The 17,386-nt window shown below is 35.5% G+C and overlaps 1 pseudogene across 1 annotated transcript; it reads right to left on the bottom strand.

Moving 5' to 3' along the window:
• Positions 1-16,198: 16,198 nt before the first annotated feature.
• Positions 16,199-17,068, bottom strand: LOC308262454 (Y-box-binding protein 1-like; annotated as a pseudogene). The gene has a single exon. The product of its transcript is annotated as a Y-box-binding protein 1-like (transcript).
• Positions 17,069-17,386: the final 318 nt, after the last annotated feature.

Here is a 17,386-nt window from a genome sequence, read left to right as displayed (position 1 = left end):
TTAATAAGAGTGGGAGAGGGCCTTCAGATGAGAACATCCAGGTCATGACTGGGTCCCATGTGGTGGCCAATAGTCTTCTCAGATTCTGTTCCTGATAACCAAGACTTCCAAGCACATGGCTGATAAGCTGGCCTTGAATCTTTAGAGAGTTCCCAGCCAACTTATTTTTCATCAAACTTTACCCCACTTTAGTGACATAGTATCATCTGGGGATGGAAGTAAATTTCATATAATCTGGAATGAAATCAATGCTGGAAAATAAATGTTTTAATTAAAGAGATTCAAAACCAAAAATAGATAGTGCTATGATTTATCTGGTCTTTATTTTCCAATCAATTTCCACCAAGTAAACTTAATCAAATATTAATTCAGTGGTTCATTAATCCCATCCCATGTAGTTCTTGAAAAGGAAATACATAATGCTGGGCTTTTAATAAATGTGTAATAGTTAGTTGCAAAAATCTACCAGATTCACTGGAAAAGGTATTCTTCAGTCCATCCCTGTCAAAGTAATATGCATATTTTGTATATTCTGATGATGAAGTATATATATTTATTCAATAATTTAAGTTTTAAAAGTCTGAATTTTTTCTAACATGGTTGATATATTAATAATTTGAACACAGTACAAATTTTGTGTCTGTTCATGCACACTTCTGTTGATGTGAAATACTAAGTGAACTTTTTGTTTGTTTTTTGTGGCACTGAGGACGGAACTCAGGGGCATTCTCCTTTAAGCTACATCCCCAGCCCTATTATTTTTATTTTGAAACAGGGTCTCACTGAGTTGCAAAGGGCCTCAGTAAGTATCTGAGGCTGGACATGAACCTGGATCCTCCTGTCTCAGCCTCCCAAATACTGAGATTACAAGTGTGTGCCACCATGCCTGGCTACTAAGTGAATTTATAAACCTTCACTCAGCTGAACAAAGCTCCAAGAAAATATACTAAGTAGACACATCTGCATACCCTCAAATATCTGCCAGGCACCTCAATTCACTCTGTTACAAGCCACACCCATGCCCATGTGGGGTTATAACTTTCTGTTCCTTCCATCACTTTACAGAATCAACAAATTGTACCTTTCATGCAGTTACTTACACAAACTTCAAACCTTTTAAAATTAAATTGTCATATTTATTGGAATATTATATATTTTATAAATATAAAACTTTGCTACTATTTCTTATTATACTCCTATTTTTTTCTTTTATCACTGGTAATTTTTTGAGTGTTATACCCCTGCTAACACACCCCCAATAATTCTTGTTACCTTTTTTGCATGATTTTTTATAGCATGGTGATATATGAAAACACTTGCAAGGATCTAAAGGGAAACATACCAAGTGTGTGTGTGTGTCTGTATTTTTAATAACTCTGAAACTCATTACAATGTATAATTAAAATGCATTAAAAAAAACTTGAGTGATAAAAAGAGCCCTAACAATGACATGGCAAATGGCCTATTTTTAAAAATAGGGATAAAAAGCTAATTTAAGGCCATCATATGTTTTTATAAACACATGCAACATATTTTGTAGAGGTGGGTAGTAAAAGTGATATTAGCTAGCCTTAAAAGATGGCCTTTGGATGTTCAGATGCTGAAAATGATAAACCACTCCAGGCTGCCCATGGATATGCTATTCATTGTTTGGATTCAAGCAATGCAGTGGTTTAGGTAAGAGGCACACCTCCCTACAAATCCTCCCTGCCAAAGCAGTAGAGTGTCAGACAGATAACCAAACCACTGTTTCGGATGAGCAGAGGGAAGATGAGCCAAACATAACTCAGAAGTAGACAAGGGCTGAAAATGGAGACAAACAGTTTGAATATGATCTTGTTCCCAGTGCTTGAGTAACAAAGTCAGGACCCTTACCAATACTGCCACTGTTGCCAACAAAGGTGTGTAAAATTATCTGCATATGAAAATGTGCTTGCTGGGTGTGGTGATACATGCTTATAATCCTAGTGGTTGGGATGCTGAGACAGGAGGATCATAGGTTCGTGGCCAGCCCAGCAACTTAGCCCCTCTATCAATTAGTGAGACCTCGTTTCAAAAATAAAGAATAATAAATAGGGTTGGGTGTGTATCTTGGAGTTCGAATTCCTCTGGTTTCAATCTTCAGAGCTAGAAAAAGTGTGCTAATATATATTTGTTGAAAGATAGTAGAGCCAGGACTATTTATTGCTTTTATCAAGCTACCTTTTCTTCTTTTTATATTTATTTTCATAATTACCCTAATGGAAAGTTACATGTTCCTTTTTTGTGAATGGAAAATAAGAGTCTCTAAGAAGTTAAATTACTTGCCTAAAGACATAGTATGTGACCAAGGTTAGAATGCTATTCTTTCTCCATAAGTTTTGCAGTCTTCACAAAACAAATCTAAAAACAAATGATAAAAATAATAGAATATTTCTATATTTCCATGTGTATATCTCTGTTAAGCTACTTGCTTTTTTTAATCTATCACTCTATTTTGGTCTATTTTTTTCTGTTTTATTTTTGTCATTTCACCACATAGGGAGATCTTGTTATTTACTTATATTTCTTCAAATGCAGGCCAGTTTGAAAAATAATTAAACATTCATTACCACCAATATGCCTAGAAAATCTTTGGAAAAAAGTTATTAAGAAGGGAAGTTGATATGCCTTCAAAAACAGTTGAAAGACGTTTATAGAGCTAGAGTTGGCTTTTACTACACTATCCACTAATATAGAGTCAATTGTTATGTAAGAGTATAACAAAAATAAAAAAATAAGTATAAAGCACCAAAGATTAGTTTGTAATTTCTTAGCAAGAGAAGAGCTAGTGATTCATGGCAGTTTATCAGATTATATCTTGAAGCTATGGTAAATATACTACCAATGTGAGACAATCTCTCCCTTATTTAGTACAAGTAAAAACACTATTTATTTATTTATTTATTTATTTATTTATTTATTTGCGGGTCTGGGGATGGAACCCAGTGGTATTTGACCTTCAAGCTACACCTCCTGCCCAATGTTTTATTATTTATTTTGAAACAGGGTCTCACTAAGTTGCAGAGGGCCTCACTAAGTAGCTGAGGTTGTCCGTGAACCGCGATCCTCTGGTCTTGGCCTCCCAAATGCTAGGATTACAAGCGTGCACCACCATGCCGAGCTGTAAATACGCTATTTAAAATTGAGCTTCTTTGCAAGAGCTCAGTGATTCTCAGCCCTCTCCCTTCTACTAACATAAGCTAAAGAGATTTGATCTTCTTATCCTTCAAAGAAATGCATTTTCAGAAAGAGAACTGAGGAGGCCGTAATGTTAAAGGAGATAATGAATTCAATGAAAAAAATCCAAAGTGAAACCAACCCATAGTATTCTTGAATGCATTAAAACTTTATGTGTTGATGGAAGGTAGATTATACTTAAGTATGTACACTGTTTGAAAAACTGAAGATACTACCTGAACATTATTTTAACAAAGATCAGAAAGGCTCTTTGCCACAAATGTACTTTTAGTTTTTATTCATTTTAGAGTTGGACAGTTTTAGTAACAGTCAACAAATTTCAACTTACAAAAAATTCTTAGTTTAACACTAGAAAGAATATTCACATATTGCAAAGAAATATAAAATTCCATTTAAAGTTTACAAAAGAAAGGGACATACAATAAATATATTCAATGTATTGTGAAACTTAATTATCCAACATTTCTACTTGAATATATTAATAGCAACTAACTGGGTTCCATCTATCATGTGGACAAAATTAATACACAAATGAGAAAACACAAAACTCTTCCTAACTGAATAACAACCATTTATGCCTTTAATTAAGCAGACCACCTCACTGATAATAAATGATCAACCTTGTATTTGATCATTATTTTTCTCTACTCCTTTATTCCAGACTTTAGTCATCAGTATCTGGCTGCAATAAACATTTGCGATTCATGAGTCATAGGTTCTTATGTTGTAGGGTCCTAACATTAATGGTGGCTTTTCTATGTATGCAAAAATTTGCTATAAAGTCTAGTAGGTTCAGTTCTACTTACAGTACTATTTTCACTTGACTGTCCTTCAGTCTGTGGACAGAGGTGCTATATTAGTGTCTTACTCAACATTAACTTACTCAACATTTTCATTTCTGGTTGGCCCAAAGCCAACCTCAGCAGCTAGATCGCTGTCCATATCCTGGCTACTTCTGTGCCTTCTGCCTCCTCCAATTAGGAACGCCTCTAGGCTGACATGTAAACATTAGGGTATCTTTGAGAGCCCCAAAGCTAGTTCAAGAAAACAGAGAGAGAGAGGGAGAGAGAGAGAGAGAGAGAGAGAGGGAGAGGGAGAGGGAGAGGGAGAGGGAGAGGGAGAGGGAGAGGGAGAGGAGAGAGAGAGAGAGAGAGAGAGAGAGAGAGAGAGAGAGAGAGAGAGGAGGTCTGGGATTGAAGTGACATGTTTAGAAAAAATCATAAGCCATTTTTAGAAAAATTATCCCCAAATCATTATACTCTATTATAAAATAATTAATCTGATTCAGAAAATCAGCTTCTGACTAGTAGGGACCACATCTCATTTAGTTGCAGGAGACCACTACACTCCATCAAAGCCTGTTTTCATGGGCTTCTTTAACCTGGAAGATGGTTGTGGGAAGTTTAATTTCTATATTAGTATAGCTTTTTTCTCTTCCCATCATTTTGCCCATGTCCTCTTCTAAGTGGTTGTGCTTATGAAAGGATGGTGTGATCCTAAGAGATGAGAAGTGAGCTAAAGTGGCACAGAGCAGAGTTCTGGGGTCTTGCATACCACCAGCTCTGATTTCCACGGAGGGGCCCAGATCCTCATGCTGAGCATGAGGGTCCCCAGGTCCCAATGCTGTCTGTATGTTAAAGATCAGAGTCAGTATTTGTTTGAGAGAGAAGGTAGTTTTTGGCCACACTTCTCTCCAAGACTGACTGTTGAACAAGACTGGCCCAAGATGTACTAGACAGAGAAAGGAATTTTAAAGAAAAAATAAAAATGGAAGCCACAGTTTAGATATACCCAAGGACAAGTGCCTGTAACCGCACAGCCAAAATGTGTCACACTTATTTTACATAAATATTACTTAATTATAAAAAATACAAAATGTAAGCTTTATAACCTTGCTAGCGTGATTAAATCTGCTATAGACAAAGAAACTTAAACAGCTCTGCTTACCTGAAAAATGATGTAAACATATGATAATAAATTACAAAAACAGTTGAAATACATATTCTTGTATGCTTTATAAACAGAGCTGTAGTTGCTATGAGTTGGGGGTTTTACCACTGATTAGTTTATTAGTTCTAAATCTTCATGTTCTCCAAATGTTCTTTTGTATACATAGCAGACTTCTAAAAACCTTTAATTTGGTCTGATTTTACTGTTGACAGTAGTAATAATCTTGAAGTTTACATCATGTTTTATTGTACATGGCATCGCAGCAAATGTGTGTGATATCTCCCATCTAGAGTCTATGATTATCTGTTGTGCAAACCATCACTACCTAACTTTGCAATATTATCATTGTTCTCCCCCAAAAAATCCCAGGACCATTCATAATCACTCTCTAGCCCCTAGGCCTAGGGAGCTACTCAAATATATTTTGTACAGATGAATGTTCTTTTCTGAGCAGTTTGTAGAAATGGAATCATAGAATATGTGGTATTTTGCACCTGACCTTTTTTTTTTATAATGTTTTCAAAGTTTATCTATGTTGTAGCACATATCAGTAAAATAGCCTGGGTTTTCTTTCCAGCATCTCAGTTCCCGTCTCTCTACCATAGTTGGAAGATATTAAGTGGAAATGATCTATTATTATTATCAAAAGAATAGCCTTCTTTAGATGTCCTCTCAGAAGGCCAATAATAGCATAACTCTGACTCACATGCCTCTGACTCACCTCATCATTTTTTTAGGTAGGCATTATATCATCCCACATCATTACAAGAACGGCAAGTACAGAAACAATAAAATGGTTGGCGTGGCCAGAAAGAAAGAGCAACCATGTTTATATAACTTTTATTGTACTATATTGTTAAAATTGTCTATTTTATTTTAATTTATTTTTATTATTATATTTTTCTGCGGGTCTGTGGATGAAACCCAGGAGCATTTGACCTCCGAGCAACACCCCCTGCCCTGTTTTTTATTCTTTTTATTCTGAAACAAGGTCTCACTAAGTTACGGAGGGTCTAAATAAGTAGCTCGGGCTGTCTGTGAACTTTAATCCTCTGGTCTCAGCCTCCAGAATGCTGGGATTAACAAGCGTGTGCCACCACACCCAGCTTTTTATTTTATTATTGTTGAACAAAATCTTATTGTGCAAATTCATAAATTAAATTTTATTATAGGTGTATATGTATAAGAGAAGTATAGAGGATTCAGTACTATCTGAGGTTTTAGGCATCTAACAAGGGGTCTTAGAACATATCCTCCAAAGGAAAACTACTATATTTCCTTCATATGGCCAAATAATATTTTATCATGGCATTAAATAATGTTTGTTTATTATATAATGTTTGATGAACACTGATTTTTTCCTACTTTTTGGTTGTTTTAAATTATGCTACTTTCTGTATACGTTTTTGTATGGACATAACATTTTCACTTCTCTTGGGTTAGAGTTTCTGGGTCATATAGCAACTCTATAGTAAACATTTTGAGGAACTGTCAAAGCATTTTCCATCATCTCCGTATCATTTTACAGTTATACTAACAAAGCACATGGGTTTTAATTTTGTATATATTCATCAAAATTTTAATTGTGTATATTATTATAGCCATTCAAGTGAGTATGAAATACCATCTTCCATTGTCAATAATAAGTATGGTGCTCCAGTGTCAGTATTCCTTTTCCCTTAAAAATATGTTTGCAATCATGAAGGTTCTTCTTAAGATAATTGTTCATTTCCCTGGATGGGGTTATTGTAGCTCTCATGTATGGGGAAACTTAATACCAAACCTTCACTGAATATTTGCTATGGGCCAGCTCTTGCTATAAATGTATGATCTCATTAACTCCTCATAACTGCCCTGTTGATTTTGACTAGAAAATCTGACAATGGTAATCCATTTTCTGAAAAGTTATTGAACAAAACACAGCCATTTGAAACCCTACTTGTAAAACTCCAGAGCCCCCAACTCTCTTCATTTCCCTAAATATGTTGTTCCATTTCTCCCAGGAGTATTATTTCAATATTTCCTATTACAAAGGGAATTATTTTTCCAGCAGACTTAGCAGAGCAAATACACATGGTAAGTTTATTAAGCACAGGAAACCTCAGAGGGGAGTAGGCTAGGGAGAAAAAAGGAGGCTTTAATATACCACCCAAGCTTTCAGCTAGTGAGTTCTCTCCGCATAACCCATGGTCAATGAGATTTTCAGTAAAAAGAGATGGGGGAGTGGTGTGGACTAATGAGAGAGAGAGAGAGAGAGAGAGAGAGAGAGAGAGAGAGAGAGAGAGACAGACAGACAGACAGACAGACAGACAGACATGACTTTGTTTAATAAAGTATTTTGAGGACTGTTTCACTCAAGATGAAAGAAAATATTATCATGAACCAGTAAGCACAAGATATAACTTACTTGCTTCGTTAATGAGCCCGGATTATTTTTGCTACTGAGGGTTGCACACAAGAGAATATTCACCCCCAAAGCATATCTTATTGTGTATTTTTATGCTACAAATGTTTAAAAGCCAATATGTTCAAAACCACTTAGCAAAATGCTACCATGGGGTTCATAGTTTGTAATTTTAAAAAACAACAACCAAAGGCTGCTGTACCTCATAAATTATGCAATAAGGGAGTTTTAAGCAAGATTGAAAAATAGAAGTTAAACCTATATTCCCAGCAGGCAAAATAGTGGTTGACGTTTTTAATCATAATGAAACATAGGCCCTGGTAGGGCCAAGCTAAAACACATTTGCATGTCAAAAGATAGGTTCAATTTAATTTGTACAACTATGTTAGCATTTCTATTTCTTATGGAATAATTCAAGGTTATAAAGAATGTAATAAATATCTAAATGTTGAAGAGGAGGTATGGACCAAGATGAAAGGAGATAGATGATTCTGTAGTCAGACTTGGGAAGGTCAGAAATCTTTGTACAAGAAGCCACTTCTCCATTTGACTTCTTCAATGGAGCTTTGTTTTATTTTCAGAAGGCAGAAAACGGTAAACAAAGCATTGGCCTGCCTATCTTTATATAATGTATAATTTATTTAAATTTTATTGGTGTATTGTAGTGATACATCTTAATAGGATAAAAGACTTGTGGATACACACATTCACACACCACCCAATTAGCCCTTAAACTATTCCCATCCCATTCCCTCCCATCTCTCCTTCCCACGTTTGGCTTAGTGATTGAATTTGATATGTTTGTTTAAATTCATCATGTACGCCGGGCGTGGTGGTGCACTCTTGTAATCCCTACGCTTGGGAGGCAGAGACAGGAGGATCGCACAGGTTCAAAGCCAGCTGTGCTGGTTTAAGAGACCCTGTTTCCAAATTAAAAAAAAAAATAGAAAATAGGTCTGGGAGTGTAGCCCAGAGGTAGAGGGTTTCCAAGAATCCCAGTACCACTAAAAAAAAAAAAAAAATGTACTTTTTTTTTGTGTGTGTGGTACTGGGGTTCCTGGAAGCCCTTCTACCTTAGGGCTACACTCCCAGACCTATTTTATATTTTTATATCTTATTCATCTGTTGATGGACATCTTGACTGGTTCCATAGTTTGCGATGGTGAATTGTGCAGCTATGAACATAGATACTCATGCATTAGTTTGGTAATTTGGTTTCATTTCTTTTGCGTAAATACCTAGAAGTTGTATTGCTGGATCAAATGGTAAGTTCATTCCCATTCTTCTGAGGATCCTCCATACTGTTTTCCAAAGTTGTGGCACTAATTTGCAATCCCACCAACAATGTTTTAGAGTGCCCACTTCTCCACATCCTCACCAGTATTTGTTGTTTGGTTTTGAATGATTGCCATTCTAGTTGGAGTTAGGTGAAATCTTGGGGTAGTTTTGATTTGCATCTCTCTGATTGCCAATGATTTTGAGCATTTTTTCATGCATTTATTGGCCATTTGAATTTTTTCTTTCGTGTTTATTTAATTCACTTGCCCATTTTTATTGGGTTATTTGGGTTATTTGTTTTCTTAGTGCTGAGTTTCTTGAGTTCTCTGTATATTCTATATATTAGTCTTCCATCAGAGGAGTAGGTGGCGAAAATCTCTCATTCTGTTGGCTCTAGATTGAGGTTTGTTTATTTATTTATTTATTTATTTATTTATTTATTTATTTATTTATTGGTGGTACTTGGGTTCCTGGAAACCCTTCTAACTCTGGGATACACTCTCAGACCTATTTTTTATATTTTTATTTGGAAACAGGTTCTCTTAATTAGCCAGCTTGGCTGGCTTTGAACCTGTGTGATCCTCCTGTCTCTACCTCCCAAGCACAGGGATTGCAAGCATGTGTCACCACGCCCAGCTAGATTGAGGTTCTTGACAGTTTCCTTTGCTGTACAGAAGCTCTTCAGTTTTATGTAATCTCACGTATTGATTTGTCTTTTATATTCTTGTGCCTTTGGTGTCTTGTTGAGAAAGATTTTATCTGTGCCTATGTGTTGCAGTGTTGGACCTATGCCCTCTTCATGAAACCACAATGTCCCTGGTCTAATTTCTGAGTCTTTGATCCATCTTGAATTGACTCTTGTGCACATACTGCACATAGATGTAAGGCATCTACTCTATTTCTTGACCTAATTGAAATAGTTTATCTAATTATCACATTCTTGGCCCTTCAAGAGAAACTTTGTGACAACAAACACATGTACTTTAAACCTGTTTGTTAATTCAACTGTTGTGTTTGTTTCTCTCTTCAAGGGTAAGGAAAGAATTAGAGCTCTTCTTTACAAAGAGATTAGACTTCTGAGGTTCAGATTTAGACCAGAGAAAAATGTTACATAAGCTTTAGTTAGCCTAACTAAAAACTTTGATTATGGTGATATTAAAAATAAAAATGAACATTTTCTTCTATTATATATTTTTAAAAATTCAAAACTTTTTACTCTTTGATTCTTACTTAATAAATTGAAAATCCCTTTAAAACGGATAAGTTTGTATAAAACAGAAACTGAAGGAATTTATGTCTTCAAAACCAGCGCTAGAGAAAATACTCAAAGAGATTAACTACAAAGAAGAAATAGGTAACACTCACCAGAACCAGAGAAACAAGAGTTTCCATCCAACAGACAACTAAGATTGGTTATCTGTGGAGATTCATTATTTATGTTAGTCTTTTACCTATCTCTAAATTGTATTGTTTGCCTTTATTGTTGTTAATTTTTAGGATTTCTAGTTGGAATATTAATATACCTTCAGATATAGCATTTGGAAATATTTTATCCAATTCTATTAGTAACTTTTAACTCTGTTTACATTGTCTTTGGATATACAATATTTTCTTTTATTTTTTAGGGAGTTTGTATATTCTTCTGTTGCCTTTGCCATTGAAATCATATCCAAGAAATCACTGCCAATTTCAATGTTGTGAGGTTTAATGACCCAGATTTTCTCCTAAAAGTTTATAGTCTTAAGATTTATATTTAGGTCTTTTATCTAGTTTGAGTTAATACTTGTATGTGGGATTAGGTAAGGGTCCAATTTTATTCTTTTCCATGTAATTATTATTTTTCAACAATATTTAGTTAAAAGATTATTATTTCCACCACCAAATCTTCGTGGAAACCTTGTCAAAAATAACTTGACAATATAGGGAAGAATTTAGCTCTAGGCTTGTATTTAACTCCAATGGTCTATATATCTGCCTTTAGAACAGTACTACACTGTTTCAATTATTGTAGCTTTATATGGTTTGAAATCAGAAAATATACATCTTCTAGCTTTGTTTTTGCTTCGAGATTGTTTTAGGTATCTAGAGTCCATATTCCATATCAGGATAGATTTTTTTCTGAAAAATAAATATATGATAGTTTCACCTAAAAAAAAGAAAAAAATATTCTCTGGTAAGAAAGCAAAAAGAAATATTGAAATGTTATCTTTAAGTCATCAAAAGCTTGGTATCAGACAAATGAAACTGTTATGTGAGATTATCATTTTTAATTTTGGATAAATTGCTATAATACTAGATGTCAACCACTAAGCCAAGCATGGGAGGGAGGGATGGGGAGAGAATGGGGTGGGGATCGGGTGGGGGCTGACTGGGCGATGTGTGCATGTATGTCTACAAAAGTTTGTATCCCACTATGATGTATGAATACAGTGCACCAATAAAATAAAATTAAAAAAAATAAAAAATAAAAAATAAATAAAACGGATAAGTTTGTATAAAGAAACAAAAGTGTTTTCTATAAATGTTCCTCTTTTTACTTAATGTAATTCATTCTAACGAGAAAAAAAATTGAAAAAATGAATCAATTTTTCCTGATAAGCTAAAATAATCACAGCAGTATTTTAGCTTATAGAAAAGCAACATGAAGGCCTGTGGTGAAATGATTCACTTCATTATAATGATGTGTGGAGGAGTGAGAGTTTCAAGACCTTACACTTCACAGATGAAGACTTTCCAATATTTGGATTTTGTCGGACTGACCTTTAATACACAGAAGAGATGCTAGAATACATTTCGAAGAAATGTGAGCTTGAGTCCTGTGTTTGTGTGTATTTTCTTGACTGCTGTTCTAGCTAAGGTGAGATGTGCCCCCAGGACAGGACAGCATGCCATCCTGGTTCTAGGAGCCTAGTACCTAATATTTACCAGAAACTCAAATATTTGAAAGAATAAATGTGTAAGTGCACAAATTCATGGACCAATTTAATTGTGGTAGACTTGCTTTCTTGGAGACAACAGCATGTCTTTGCTACACTGTACTGGCATTGATAGGAACTAATGTATTTGGGTCCTCAAAGAGAGTGAACTCTTGGTTATCGGTAACTGGTGAATTCATGTAATTTGATGTAACCCAGCAGTGAATTTATTAAAAGCTGGAGTCCACACATCATTATTGCAAAGTTAGGTGGAACTCTTTAATTTCCCAGGTCTGTAGTTTCTCCTGCCAACTTCCCTCTCAGATGGGCCTCCACTGTAGTGGTCTTCCAATTCTATCGTCCCCAGTATAACAGAGGTTCCAACCCTGGCGCTCTCCAACCCTGGCTCTCTCTCTCTCTCTCTCTCTCTCTCTCTCTCTCTCTCTCTCTCTCTCTCTCCCTCTCTCCCTCTCTCCCTCTCTCCCTCCTTTCTCTCTCTCTCTCTCTCTCTCTCTCCCTCCCACCCTCCCTCCCTCCCTCTTGCTATTTTACTTTGGGAAAATTACTTAATCTTTTCTAGCTGAAGTTTTTCATTTATAAGAGGGTATATAAACACCCATTTCTCAGTGTTATGTATTTTTAATGTAATAATATGCATTTTCTATTGAGTACATAGAAGCTTGTAGCAAAAATAAGCCTCCAGCAGCAGCATTACCAACCCCACAAGAATCAGCAATATGCTCCGGGGGAAAGTATGAGTTAATATGATAACCCCATTAAACTGCTGTCTCCTATGGCAATGGCCTTGGGATGGCAAAATCCTCATCTGATATATACATATATATTTACTTTAAAAATATTTTCACTGATGGAACGTTTTACTATTACTGTAATCTCAAATTGTTGCTAGCATCTTTTGTATTGAGATTTTAGTAGGAGCTGGGCATGGTGGTGCATACCTGTGTTCTGAGTACTTGGGGAGCTGAGGAGTACAGGTTCAAAGACAGCCTCAGCTATATAGTGAGACTCTCAGCAACCAGTGAGACACAGTTTCTAAATAAAAATTAATAGAACTGGTAGGGTATAGGCTGGAAGTAGAATGCCTTTGAGCTCAATCCCCAGTACAACATAGATATACAAAAAAATTTAGTAAGATTTTATGCTATGGGGAATCAATATATTTTGATAAGATCATGTCAAATATACCTTGATAAAATACAATGCATTTTTTCATGTTTGTAAAATATTACTATTTTAAATATGAAGAAGCATATCTATTACCTGCTTATCACATTGTTTAGCTCTCAGATGGTAGAAAATGTTAATTTTGTTTCTTAAATCGTTTGACAAGATTACTTTAAAATTGGTAGAAAACAAGATTTTTATAGACTATTAAATATATTTAATATCTATTTTATACCTGTTCACTAAGCTACTTTTATAAACTATTCTATTAATCAAATGATTAATGATTATTTTATTTTATTTATTTTTTTGCATTGGGTATTGAACCCAGGGGCATTCTGCCTATGGAATATAACCTCAGCCTTTTATTTTTAATTTTGAAATAGGGTCTTACAAATGTGATGATGGCCTCACCAAGTTGTTGAGGTTGTCCTCAAACTGAAATCTGCCTCTCTCAGTCTCCAAAGCACTAAGATTGAAGGCATGTGCCACAATGACCAACCTGATTAGTAATTATTTTTAAATGTTGAAACAATACGAAAGAGACTATTAGAAATAAAATTTAGAATTTTTTATGAAACCTGAAATGTTAACAAAAGAATCATATGTGACTCAAATATTTGGCCAGCCCTTAACCCAGTCTCATGTGTCTAAAATATAATTAACCAAAATAAAGTAGCATATAGAAATATAAAACATGAGTTTTTATACGCTTATTGGTACATTATAGTCTCACATCAAAATGTCTATCATAGTGATACTGACATACATGCAAACATCACTTTGTGACCTTTGACCCAGCTCCTGCCCCATCCGCTGCTTCCCTATACAGGGTTTTGAGATTGACATTGGTAGTCTCATATAGTCAATAGATTAATTTCTTCATTGTTCTTCCCTCTTTTTCTCTCCCTTCCCTAGACCTCCTTGGCTTAACTGGAGTTTCTCCTTCACCATCTGAAGACTCTCTGGTATCTTGATTACTCTCTAGCTCTGCATATGAGAGCAAACATTGACCTTTCACATTCTGTGACTTTTCAATACATTTAGAATAAAACATAACTTTTTAAATAAAATATGTTAAAGTCATGACTTTTCACACAAATATATTTGTTAAGTGAAAGAAGAATATATTGTTTAAATTGAGTAAAAAGAATAAAATAATGGATACACTCATTTAAGGTAAAATTCTTGAAATAAGAACTTTGTTTATAATGATTGACAATTCTTTATGGGATAAGCCAGTGTGAAAAAACATATTTCTTCTGGTTCAGCCATTCATTTTGTGTGTCTGTCTGTCTGTGTGTATGTTTGTGTGTGTGTGTCTGTAATATTTTTTCCTATTGATTTCATGCCAGCCAGAGATACAGTGACAAATAATAGCAATAAAGTCCCTGTACTTACAGAACTTGTGTTGTATTTGGAGGTGGGGGTGGGCTGGTGATGAAATAATAAAACATAAATGAGTAAGAAATAGATTACTAGAGCTATTTGAGGTATTGGGAGATGCCACATTCATAGGAGAAATCCCCATCATATATGAAATTTTGATCGAATGGTCAGGGAAGGAGTCTCTGAGCAGGTTCCAAACATATATAGCTAATATAATAAAGTATGTTTAATTGCTCCACCACTACCAAAGTCCATATGAAAAGTAAAGAATGATAACATAAGGTGTAAGGAGTTATTAATGATTTCCTTTGATTTATAACTCATTGATAGAATAGCTAAAAATTCAGGGATACATTTATTATTTTATAATTTTGTATTGGTGCATTGTAGTCATACATCTTAATGGGATATAAGATAGTGGTGACATGCATGCACATATCACCTAATTAACCCTTGCCCAATTCTCACCCCATTCCCACCCCTTCCCTCTTTTTCATGTTTGGCTTAGTGATCGATATTGATATATCTGTTAAAGTATATCATGTGCATTAGAGAATTTCCCTCTTCCCCCTTCCCATCCCCTCAGTTAGGTCGTCTTATTTGCTCCTCTATAGGATCTATTTCTTCATCTAAAGTTCCTCCTATGACCCATTTCCTCCCTAGCTTCCACATATTAGGGAGAACATCTGATTTCTTTTTTGTGACTGACTAATCTCACTTAGCATCATGTCCTCCAGTTTTATCCATTTCCCTGTAAATGATGTAATTGTGTTTTTCTTTATGGCTGAGTAAAATTCCATTGTCTACATATCCCATAGTTTTGCAACCCATTCATCTGTTGATGGATGTCTTGGCTGGTTGCATAGTTTGGCTATGGTGAATTGTGCAGCTATGAACATAGATACACATGCATTAGTTTGGTCGTTTGGTTTGCTTTCTTTTTGGTAGATACCCAGAAGTGGTATCGCTGGATCAAATGGTAAATTCATACCCATTCTTCTGAGGATCCTCCATTCAGTTTTCCAAAGTGGTGGCACTAATTTGCAATTCCACCAACAATGTTTTAGAGTGCCTACTTCTCTACCTCCTCGCCAGCATTTGTTGTTTGTATTTTGAATTATTGCCATTCTACTTGGGTTAGGTGAAATCTTGGGGTAGTTTTGATTTGCATCTCTCTGATTGCCAATGCTGTTGAGCATTTTTTCATGCATTTATTGGCCATTTGAATTTCTTCTTTCATGAAGTGTCTATTTAATTCACTTGCCAAGTTTTTGATTGGGTTATTTTTTTTTAGCACTGAGTTTTTTAAGAGATTTATTTATGTTCCATATCTAAACATTCCCATTTGCAACAGACTCAGAGTTTCTAGTGATTATCATTTTTCCTCCTTTTCATGGCCAGTCCCTACCTTTCTCTGTGCAATCCAGTAAAAAGACCTAAAGGACCTCGAGCTTTTCTTTCTCAGTAATATTAATTATATAATTCTGCAAATGAGTATTTTATTCATATTTTCATGATACTTAAATTTTCAGTGATTCTTCAAATAATGAAAATAATCTGTATGACCCAGAAAAGATTCAAATGAAACTCAACTATCAGGACTGAATGAACAAGTAATGAGATATGTTTTGCTTACCAAGGGCCAATATTTCTTACTCCAGACCCCCTTTACCACGGTAAGACTGAATAGATCATTGTTTTGTGTCTCAAGATTTTTCTTTGTTTTTTTTGACAGTTATTTAAGACCTTTATTAACAGGTCCTTGCAGTTTGTTGACTATTTTGAAAAAATCAAGATATAAATTTTATTACAAATTAAAAATGAAGTTCTTAAAAAATCTCGATTTGACCAGATATGAAACAATTTAAAAACATTTAAAGGTGTACTGAGAAAAAGCAGGCTTTAAAAAAAAAAAAAAACAATTTATCATTACCAAAAAGAGACATTTTTAGGTAAAAATAATAAAAACCCATGCTGCATAGATAATGCAAGTAGTTCTAGTTATTTGGCCAACGGAAAAGCACTTAAGGTCTTCAGCTCCAATCTTTTGTTCATTTCTTATTGCTGAAACTTCATTTTCATTTCCTGTTGGATGACTAAGGTGGATGATGGTAGAGATGGTAAGCCAGATTTACTCAGCCCCGCCCCCTGCTCAGCCTTGGGAGCTGAGGAATTCTGAGCTGGTGGATCAGCTGCTTTTGTCTCTTTACTATCTTGTGGTTTAGGGTTTTCTGGGCATCTGCACCAGTAATAGAAGTTGCTGAGGTACCGACGTTGAGGTGGCTGCTGACCTAGGTGTCATCTCCTTGGTTTTCCTTATCCTCTTCATTGCAGTCCTAGGCTATCTTTGGCAAGGAGGGCCCCTGTGGTATCGTGGTCTGTAACCCGATACATATTCTATCTCACTGGTCTACCTTGTTCTCCTGCACCTTGGTTGTCAGCACCCTCCATCTCTTCTTGCATAGAAGGGTTGGAATATTGTGGTCGCACCCATAGGGTCTCCACATGTAGTAAGGGGGAGCCTCAGCCTGTGGTAGGGCCGGTGTTGTTGGGCCTAGCCTTGGGGAGTGCTCTCTAATCCCTCCTTCTTTCCCCCACTCTCACTATTCTGGTAATTCTGCTGGTAATTGAGTGGAAGACCCCTACGACGTGGATAGCATCTATAGTGGTTAAGGTCAACTGCATATTTACTGCCTTGAACTGGAACGCCTGTCCACCTGTCCACCATGGGACTTCAGGTGGAAAGTGGATAGCTACTACTGAAATTGACCAAAGATGACCACAATTTACTGTCCAAACCTTCCTTATGAATTTACACATATTTAATAGACTCTAGAGTTTCAAAATAGCCACAGCAGGCAGATTCTGCATATATAATTGTAGCCTGGGTGGTCAGATGAATTCTTTAAACCTCCTACTTCAATCTTTGTCCCAGAATCCTGCTCCTAGTTTCCAATTCTCAGTCTTCTGAGTGATAATATTTGATGGTGTTTCAATAATTGCTGTGTGGGCATGGACACATGTTTTCATTTACTTATGCCTTTAT

This window comes from Muscardinus avellanarius (genome assembly GCF_963383645.1).
Source record: "Muscardinus avellanarius genome assembly, chromosome: 4".
Lineage (NCBI taxonomy): Eukaryota > Metazoa > Chordata > Mammalia > Rodentia > Gliridae > Muscardinus > Muscardinus avellanarius.
The sequence above is the reverse complement of the archived record's forward strand: the minus strand, read 5'-3'. Positions and strand labels throughout refer to the sequence as shown.